The sequence below is a fragment of the Dromiciops gliroides genome, chromosome 1, assembly GCF_019393635.1.
Source record: "Dromiciops gliroides isolate mDroGli1 chromosome 1, mDroGli1.pri, whole genome shotgun sequence".
Classification (NCBI taxonomy): domain Eukaryota; kingdom Metazoa; phylum Chordata; class Mammalia; order Microbiotheria; family Microbiotheriidae; genus Dromiciops; species Dromiciops gliroides.
In genome coordinates, this window is record NC_057861.1 from 422,236,266 (window position 1) to 422,246,464 (window position 10,199).

The following is a 10,199-nucleotide window of genomic DNA, read 5'->3' on the forward strand; positions in this document are numbered from 1 at the left end:
ATACATTCCCTTCTCTTTACTCACACAACCATAACCCTAATTCAGAGGTTACTAGTTCATTTAGCAGCCAAGGTTTCTAAAGCAGAAGTCTGATCATCATATCCCCTACACAATAAGATACATTGACTTCCCAGATCAAATACAAACCCTGTAAGCGCTAAAATTGGCCTCAGTCACCCCAAACCGGCCGCCCCTCCCCTAGCGCTATGGCTCTCCCCGAAACTGACCCAGGCATGTAAGCTTCAAGCACCCATGCCCTGCTCAGCAGGGGGCTTTTCAGTTAGTAGAAGACTAGAGCTGTAGGAGACTGAGAAAAGGAGACTGAGGGGAGAGACTGAGAAAGGGGAGGCTACGGAGAATGGGCACAGCTGACAGTTGCAAGAGACCGAGGACTGAGAGTTAGTGGGGGCAGCTGGCAGTAGAGGAAGAGTGAAAGAGTGAAAGGACATAGAGAAGATGTAGGAAAAGAGGTCAGTCAATAGTGAAAGAAGTCGGTCGGTAGTGAAAGCAGGTGCAGAAGGAGGAAGCGTGAAGGAGGAAGCGTGAAGGAGGAAGCGTGAAGGAGGAAGCGTGAAGGAGGAAGCGTGAAGGAGGAAGCGTGAAGGAGGAAGCGTGAAGGAGGAAGCGTGAAGGAGGAAGCGTGAAGGAGGAAGCGTGAAGGAGGAAGCGTGAAGGAGGAAGCGTGAAGGAGGAAGCGTGAAGGAGGAAGCGTGAAGGAGGAAGCGTGAAGGAGGAAGCGTGAAGGAGGAAGCGTGAAGGAGGAAGCGTGAAGGAGGAAGCGTGAAGGAGGAAGCGTGAAGGAGGAAGCGTGAAGGAGGAAGCGTGAAGGAGGAAGCGTGAAGGAGGAAGCGTGAAGGAGGAAGCGTGAAGGAGGAAGCGTGAAGGAGGAAGCGTGAAGGAGGAAGCGTGAAGGAGGAAGCGTGAAGGAGGAAGCGTGAAGGAGGAAGCGTGAAGGAGGAAGCGTGAAGGAGGAAGCGTGAAGGAGGAAGCGTGAAGGAGGAAGCGTGAAGGAGGAAGCGTGAAGGAGGAAGCGTGAAGGAGGAAGCGTGAAGGAGGACGCTACAGAGACAGATAGATGGAAGAGCAGAGCAGCGAAAGGAGAGGAGAAGCTAAGGAGAAACTTAAAACACAGTCAGGTGGGGTGGCTAGGTGGTACAGTGGATAAAGCACCAGCCCTGGATTCAGGAGGACCTGAGTTCAAATCTAGCCTCAGACACTTGACACTTACTAGCTGTGTGACCCTGGGCAAGTCACTTAACCCCCATTGCCCCGGAAAAAAAAACACAGTCATATTTTACTTTTGTTATCCTTATCTTTAAGTTTATTCACCTCAATAAACCCTGGTATTTGCTTTAATTGAAAAAAGGCTTTTGCTTATCAGTCTTAGAGAAGCAGTTGTGGAAATTTTTAAACGGCCCTTACAGACTGGCTTAGGCAGCTAATAGCAGTCAGATAGCCAGCCAGCCAGAAGTTCACAAATTAAGACCCAGGTAATAATATATTTTTACAACCCTTTTAGCTTCAAAACCTGGTCCTTCCTTGCCCTTTCAGTCTCCTTACACCCCACCCCTCCTCCACATGCTTTAGGTCCCAGAAATGCTACTTGCAGTTTCTCAAGGTCAACACTTCATCTCTGGTGCCTGTGCCTTGGCATTAGCTGTCTATCGTGCCTAGAATGATCTGTTCCTAACTTCCTCTTAGTATCCCTGCCTTCCTTCAAGATTCAGTCCAAATCTCACTTAGCCCAGGAGGCCTTTCCTGGATCCCCCACACTATTCTATTCCCAGCTGCTAATACTTTCTTCTCTCATAGCGTTTTGCTTTTGGTTTGTTTATTTGCTTGTTTGTTTTGCAGGGCAATGAGGGTTAAGTGACTGACCCAAGGTCACACAACTAGTAAGTGTCAAGTGTCTTAGGCCAGATTTGAACTCAGGTACTCCTGAATCCAAGGTAGTGCTTTATCCACTGCACCACCTAGCTTCCCCTTCTCATAGTGTTTTTCATCTGCTTCAGAGTGTATGGGGTGTTCAGGGAAGACTAGCATCTCTGGTGTGAAGGCCTGCTGAGTCCTTTTCAGGGATGCTCATCCACCTTTGGTGTCCACCTTTCATTCAACTTTTACTCATGGCTCCAAGAAGATGTAGTATGCACAGTGGCCACACCTCTGTAAAACCATATCAGCGGGGGCAACTAGGTGTCGCAGTGGATAAAGCACTGGCCCTGGATTCAGTAGTACCTGAGTTCAAATCCGGCCTGGGACTCTTGATACTTACTAGCTGTGTGACCCTGGGCAAGTCACTTAACCCCCATTGCCCTGCAAAAAAAACAAAGATCAAAAAACAAAAAACAAAAACAAAAACCATATCAGCAAGTGAATTTAACTAGGTTGAGAGGAATTCAAACCTATCAGTGAATTAGGAGGATGTCTACCCCAAGCATATGAAGACTTCCCCTGATGGAATAGGCAGATAAGAACAATTTGTTCCAAGGGCCATAAAGGCAACTGAAAGCAGATGTTGTATAGTGCTCAGAGTTTGGTCAGACATTGAAGGTACCAAAGTCATCCACTGTATGTCAAGCCATTGTTAGTCATCTTGACTTTTGTCTTGCCACTGGACTTTGATGACTCTGGAGGAAAGAGTAAGGTTGATGACTCTATAAAACTCTGCCTCATTAAATCAATTGACCCACAAATTAATACCTTTGGTGTCTTTGGTCTTCTTGGAAATAAAGTATGAACAATCATCTTTCTTTGAGGTATCTAGGTAGTGCAATAGATAGATCACTGGTCCTGGATTCAAAAAGAACTGAGTTGGCAAAGAATTGGAAATCAAGAGGAATGGCTGAACAAGTTGTGATATATGAATATAATGGAATACTATTGTGCTATAAGAAATGATGAGCAGGCAGATTTCAGGAAAAACCTGGAAAGACTTACATGAACTGGTGCTGAGTAAAGTGAGTAGAATCAGGAGAACATTGTACACAACAACAGTAACATTGTTCAATGATCAACTGTGATAGACTTAGCTCTTTTCAACAATTCCAAAAGACTCATGATGGAAAATGCTCACTATATTCAGAAAAAGAACTATGGAGTCTGAGTGCATATCAAAGCATTCTATTTTCACTTTTGTTTTGGGGGTTTTTTTGTTTTTTCTTTCTTGTGGTTTTTCCCTTTTGTTCTGATTCTTCTTTCACAACATGACTAATGTGCAAATGTGTTTAACATAATTGTACATATATGAAATAAAGAACTGAGTTAAAATCTGGAATCAGTCACTAGCTATGTCACCCTGAGCAAGTGACTGGACCACTGTCTGCCTCAGTTTCCTCAACTTTAAATTGAGGATAATAATAGCACCAATTCTTAAGGTTGTTGTGAGGATTAAATGAGATAATTTTTGTAAAGTAGTGTGCATGGCACAAAAGAGGCACTTAATAAATATTTATTTCCTTTCTTCCTTTCTACCTAGTTATTCACATGTAATAGCCCTCTTTAGAATGATGTAAGTTTCTTGGGGACCAGGATAGTCTTTTTGCCTTTCTTTGTAGACATTGTTCTTACCTGGTTACACATTAAGTGATTTTAAAAACGTTTCCTGACTTGATTTGATGACATCCCAGAGACCCCTAATTTATAGAATATGAGCCTGTAATAACCATTGTCTGCAAGTGAGCAGAGCAAACATTTTCCTTTCCTTTTCCATAAAGACAATATCCGTGACAGCAAAGAGAAATAAGTCATTTAGAAACGAAAAGCCATACCCCAAAAAAGGAGTAAGCTTCCAGTGAAGGTCCACTCACACAAAGAAACAGAGTGAAAAAGTTGTCTGGTGTTATTCAGACAGTTCTTTGTTTTGTTTTGTTTTGTTTTTTAGTGAGGCAATTGGGGTCAAGTGACTTGCCCAGGGTCACACAGCTGGTAAGTGTCAAGTGTCTGAGGCCGGATTTGAACCCAGGTACTCCTGGTTCCAGGGTTGGTGCTCTATCCACTGCGCCACCCAGCTGCCCCCAGACAGTTCTTTGGGTTCAGATAATTACTGAAAGCTCAGTTTGCCTTACTCGGCAGAACCATTTGGTGGCTTGAAATAAAATATAAGAATCTAAAAGGGTGAGATTGAGGCCATTTCGATTTATCTTCATATCTCCAAGTCCAGAGGAGTACCTGACACATAGAAGGCATTTATAAAACATTTCTCCAGTGGAATGAAATCAAATTGAATGGAGCTAAATCGAGTAGAGTTGAATGGAGATGAACAAGTGACCAGCCAATCACTCAGAAACCCTATCTGATCCAATGAAGAACCAAAGTGTGGAGAGGAAGAAAGGGGGATACAAAACAAAGAATTCAATTCAACAAACATTTATTAATTGCATACTGTGTACAGAGGTACAAAGTCAGATCCTTTCTGTCCTTGCCTTCATTTTTCTTACAGCCTAGTCAGCAGATAAACTCACTTACACAAAGGTACTGGCACCTTTATGGGTTACTGATCCCAGCCTACAAAGAAGCCACAAAGTCTTGGAAGAAACAGAGGTCAGTTAGCAGGGGATACTACCATGTAGACAGTTCTGTTCTTGTTTAGCAGTAAGATGCTTAGGGAAACAAACAATCAAGCGAAAAAAATCCCACAGAAATCATGTGGGACGTGAGGGCTGAGGGGGAACCTAGGGAACTCAATCTGGACAAACTAAAGCACATTCCAGAGGAGAGATAAGCTTAACAAGAAGGAAACCAACACAATTGCTTAAAAGAGTTTCAGTAGTGACCCTCTCAGACCAGGCTTCTGGGAACTAGAAAATATCCCCAATCCATTGATCTTTAGGAGCATGATCTTGATTTTCCTCTTCTGTTATAGTACTTGCACTGAGGTCACCCTGTTAACATTCACTGGGGAAGGAAGGAGAATTAAATCTGTCTACAACCCACATGACCCTTGAAAGTGAGTTCCTGCTGAGACCATGCCTTTCCCAAACAATTGTAATAAGAAGCACAGTTAAGGAGCAATTTTGTTAAACAACTCAAAATGTTATCCATTTCATAATCCATAACTGTGCACATGATACAAGGAATAATTAAGCATTACTTTCACTTCTTCACAGGGGTGAGGGATTCTGTGTGGGGATCACTATGTATAGTACAAGATCAGGTTGAATTGTTGGTTAGGTTTGAGTTACCATGATCAAATAATTTATCAATACTTAGACTACTAGTGAATGGACTTCTCTGTACTTTGCAAGGCTGCATCTCAGAAAGTTGGCTCACTATGTTGTGGGGACCACTCTCAAAACCTTCACAGCATAATAGAAACTGCCAGAGTTTGTATTCTGCTAACATAATCTTCAAAAACCCAGGTCCATCTCCATCCCTTAGAAAGAGCTAGATAGTGCAATGGATAAAGCATCAGGTCGGAAGTTAGGAAGATTTAAGTTCTAATCTAGCCCCAGACACTTAATAGCAGTGTGACCTTGGGTAGGTCATTTAGCTTATGTCTGCTTTAGTTTCCTCAACCGCAAAATGAGAATAATATCAGCACCTACCTGTCAAGGTCATTGTGAGGATTAGATGAAATGATATTTGTAAAACTAGACACTTAGCACAGTGCCTAGCACATAGGAGGTACTCAATAACTACTTATTTCCTTCCCACCTACCCTATATCTCTACCACTGTGGAGAAGTGGGCACTTGCTAATATAGGCGATGACTTTATGGGGACAGCTAGGTGGCCCAGTGGTTAAAGCACCGGCCCTGGATTCAGGACTCCCTGAGTTCAAATTCGGCCTCAGACACTTGACACTTAGTAGCTATGTGACCCTGGGCAAGTCACTTAACCCTCATTTCTCTGCAAAAAAAAAAAGAGAGAGAGAGAGAGATGACTTTAAAGTTTAATTTAATATGATGAAGAGTGACCCTTCCTTCTACAGAATTACTTGATTTGCAATTAGCAAAAGAAACAGTCTTTCTGAAATTTGTATTTGAGAGCTATCTTGCCCACACAGCATGATCTAGGAGTACAAGTGGGTCCTCACCCAAAAATATCAACCCATTTATGCTTAAAATAATTCTATTGCTTACCAGTCAGCAAGCATTTATTATGTACTTAAAATGTGTCATGCACTGGGCTTACAAATATATGCCTAAAAAAATAGTCCCTGCCCTCAAGAAGATTACATTCTAGCGGGAGAAAGTAACACCTAAAAGGGAACTAAAACATGGGAAGTTCTGGGAAAGGAGTTGTAATGAAGTCCAGAGAATCAGATGCAGAACCAGGAGAGGAATGAAGAACTGCCCAAAAAGAAGTGAATAAAAATTGGAGAAAAGAGTAAAGAAGGGAACAACCAAAGACCCTCAAAAGAGGATCTGAATAGCCACATACTTCCAATATGATAAAGAAATCCTGTGGATTAAAAGATCCTGAACGGGGGCAGCTAGGTGGCACAGTGGATAGAGCATCGGCCCTGGAGTCAGGAGTACCTGAGTTCAAATCCGGTCTCAGACACTTAACACTTACTAGCTGTGTGACCCTGGGCAAGTCACTTAACCCCAATTGCCTCACCAAAAAAAAAAAAAAAAAAGATCCTGAACATACTAAAAGTAAAAATCAACGAATTAACTTTAACAACAGTTCAAGAAATTTAGCTGGACCTAGCACAGCATATATTAATATGGATAATAAATACTTTTAATGAAAGTAAAGAAGATCTAGTATCCCTACAGAAAGATATGATATTGGTAAAGAAAGAGCTGATTGTAATGGGAGACCAATCATCAATAAAAATGAAACAGAGCAACTAGATGACAAGAGTCATGTGAAAAGTACATTAAACAGCACCTTCATGTTGCGGGAATTCTCTGGAGTTTATAAAACTCTGGAGCACTAAAAAAAAAATGACAGTGGGATAAAAGTATAAAATCAATGGGAAATTAAATTCTAAGACTGGAAGGCAAATCAGGAGAAGAAATAGGAAAATACAGCAATATAAGACCAAAAGACAGCTGAAAGGCTTAAATATTTTAAAAGCAAAAATCAGGAAAATTATACAATAGTTCAGAGGGATAACCTAATAATCACAGGTTAACTAAAAAATGAAAAGAAAGATTCTAGAGACCATTTTTTCTTTTTTTTTGGGGGGGGGCAGAGCAATGAGAGTTAAGTGACTTGCCCAGAGTCACACAGCTAGTGTCAAGTGTCTGAGGCCAGATTTGAACTCAGGTCCTCCTGAATCCAGGGCCGGTGCTTTATCCACTGTGCCACCTAGCTGCCCCCAGAGACTATTTTTTCAAGAAATTGCCCAGGACATTTGCTAGAACTAGCAAAAACTAAAGGACAAACTATAAATAGAATTCACTGTTCTCTCCTCAAACAGAAACTTTATATTCAATTCAAACAGACACATTATCGAACTCTGGAGTTTTACTGTTTCCAAAAAAAAAGTTCTTATAAGTGAAGAAAATCATCACCTGCCAAGACGCCCCAGTTTAAATCACATAAAACCATTGTACACTGAGATCCCAAATTTATGCCTTGGGTGCAAAGTTTCCGAGTCTTCACCTAATATCTAGTCCTATTGGATGTGTGAGTCAAATATGAGTTGAGAATTGTGTTGTCTTATATGCAGTCCTTTACTCAAAAGAAAATCAGCTCAAGGGCCAAAGAAACTGAATTATACATATTCTAGAACCTCTAAATTTAGAGCAATCTACAAACTTGGACAAAGGCATAGATAGTAAGTTCATCAAATTTGCAGGTGGCAGAAATATAGCTAATATAGTATCATCAGGACCCAAAAAGATCTTGGCAAGCTATGCCACTGAACTAAATATAAAATGAAATTAAGGGAACAGCTAGGTGGCACAGTGGATAAAGCACCGGCCCTGGATTCAGGAGTACCTGAGTTCAAATCCGGCCTCAGACGCTTGACACTTACTAGCTGTGTGACCCTGGGCAAGTCACTTAACCCTCATTTCCCTGACCAAAAAAATGTGTGTGTGTGTGTGTGTGTGTGAAATTAAAAAGGGAAATATAATTTGTACTCAGATACAAAAAATGTCTGTTTCACAACTATGACATGGTAGAGGCATAGAGAGAAGTTTTGAAAAGGATCTGGTGAGTGTAGTGGGCCTCAGGCTCAATATAACTCATTAGTGTGATATAGCTCAAAAATCTAATATTAGTGCTTGCTTCAGCAGCACATATACTAAAACTGGAACAATACAGAAAAGATTAGCATGGCCCCTGAGCAAGGATGACACAAAAATTCGTGAAGCGTTCCATATAAAAAATAATAATAATAACAAAAGAAAAGAATCTAATGTTAGCTTGGGCTGCATCAAAAGAGGCATTACTTCCAGGAATGGGGAAATGACGGCCTGATGGTATTCTTTCCTCATCAGCCCCGCCCCCCCCCATCTGAACTATTATGTTCATTTCTGGAGAAAGTCATTGATAAGCTAGAGATTGTTGAGAGGAGAGCAACCAGGATAGTGAAAGACATGGAGTCCATGTTTCACAAGAGGATCTAGTTGGGAAAAAAAAATTGTCATGTTTAAGCTCCACATGGAAAGACTCAGTGAGAACACGATAACTGCCTTCAAGTATTTATTTGAAGGGCTACCAGGAGCTCTGAGCGAAAATTGCAAAGGATTCAGAGAGGCCAAGAGCACAATGGAGAGGAAGAGAATATAGGACCTCCTCTATGCCAGACATTGTGCTAAGTGATCTCACAACAAACCTAAGAGGTAGGTGCTACTATTATCCCCATTTTACAGATGTGGAAACTGAGGCAGAGGTTAAATGACTTGCCTAGGATCATGTGGTTAGTGTCTGAGGCTGATATGAACTGAGTTCTTCCTGACTCTTGGCCCAGGACTCTATTCACTGGGCCATAGAGCTGTCTACATAAAGTTGTACAGCGAATTCTAGGGCCGTGGGTGAATACCCCATCTTTCGACTTTATACATGAGAAATTGAAAACCAAAAATAATTTTTAAAAATAAGTTGAGGGACAAGGAATTAAGTAATTTACCCAAGGTCACACAGATAATAGTAGTAAATGGCAAAGTAAGATTCAACTCTAAATCAAGGGCTCTTTCTGCTCCATGGCTTTGCATATCAACTTTCTATTGTGTGTTCTGTATTGTTCATACTGATTCTATGCCAAGAGTAGAGTATTGGACAGATAGAGGTATATATTTCAAAGTATGCTTTGTCTATTCCTGTGGAGAATAGACAAATAACTTTCATTATGCCAAAGTTCAATAAAAATAAATCAAGTCCAAAAAGAAAGGTGAGTTATTTAGTAGAATGGAAGGGGGGAGGTGTCAGAGTTTATTGTAATTGAATAAATTCATCCTGCCTCAGTAACATGTCAATGTGGAATGAGGCAGAGCTGAGAAATAGCAGGTCAATCTTTGAGAACCAGGGAAATCCCAACATTTCTATTTTTGTTATAATTGCTATCCTTCCCACTGAGCAGCTAGGTAGCTGAATAGAGTGCTGGGCCTGGAGTCAGGAAAACTCATCTGGCCTCAGACATTTCCTAGCTGTGTGACTCTGGGCAAGTCCCTTAACCCTATTTGCCTCAGTTTCCTCATCTGTAAAAAAAAAGCTGGAGAAGGAAATGACAAACCACTCCAATATCTCTGCCAAGAAAATCCCAAATGAGGTCATAAAGATTTAGACATAACTGAAAATAACTGAACAACAACAAAAATCTTTCCTGTTGAATAGGATCATTAAGTACAGAGTTCTTAATGGTGAGAGGTGTACCTGGTTGTAAAAGGATTATTGACCTATCCTGAGAAAAAAAAAGGAAAAACATTGGAACATGATTTACAAAGATTATGCCTCAGCCCTTCCCCAAAACTGGAATAATAAGCAAAGAGAAAAAACATATTTTCAAAATCCTAACATTTTGAAGCATTTATACAAATTTATTTTTGTTTTAAAGTAGGTGAGAGGAGTGAAATGTTTAATAGTTCAAGCAGTCCAAAAACATACCTTAGGATAATACTTGGAGAAATCAAGTGCAGGAGGAGAGGGGTGGAAATCTGACACACCAATCAATGGTGATGAGCTGGTAAAACTCTCAATCATTCAATCAATAGAAGGGGATCCCATGGAAAAGGTACACAAAGTTAATAAAACAATGGTTGGGAGTGCTATGACCAAAAATTGTCTCAAGTAGGGGTGGAG

At 41.0% G+C, this 10,199-nt stretch overlaps 1 non-coding gene across 1 annotated transcript; it reads left to right on the forward strand.

Moving 5' to 3' along the window:
- The first annotated feature begins 8,178 nt into the window (after nucleotides 1-8,178).
- Nucleotides 8,179-8,285, forward strand: LOC122737556. Its single transcript, XR_006354384.1, has one exon. It is a non-coding gene; the product is annotated as a U6 spliceosomal RNA (small nuclear RNA).
- The last annotated feature ends 1,914 nt before the right edge of the window (nucleotides 8,286-10,199 follow it).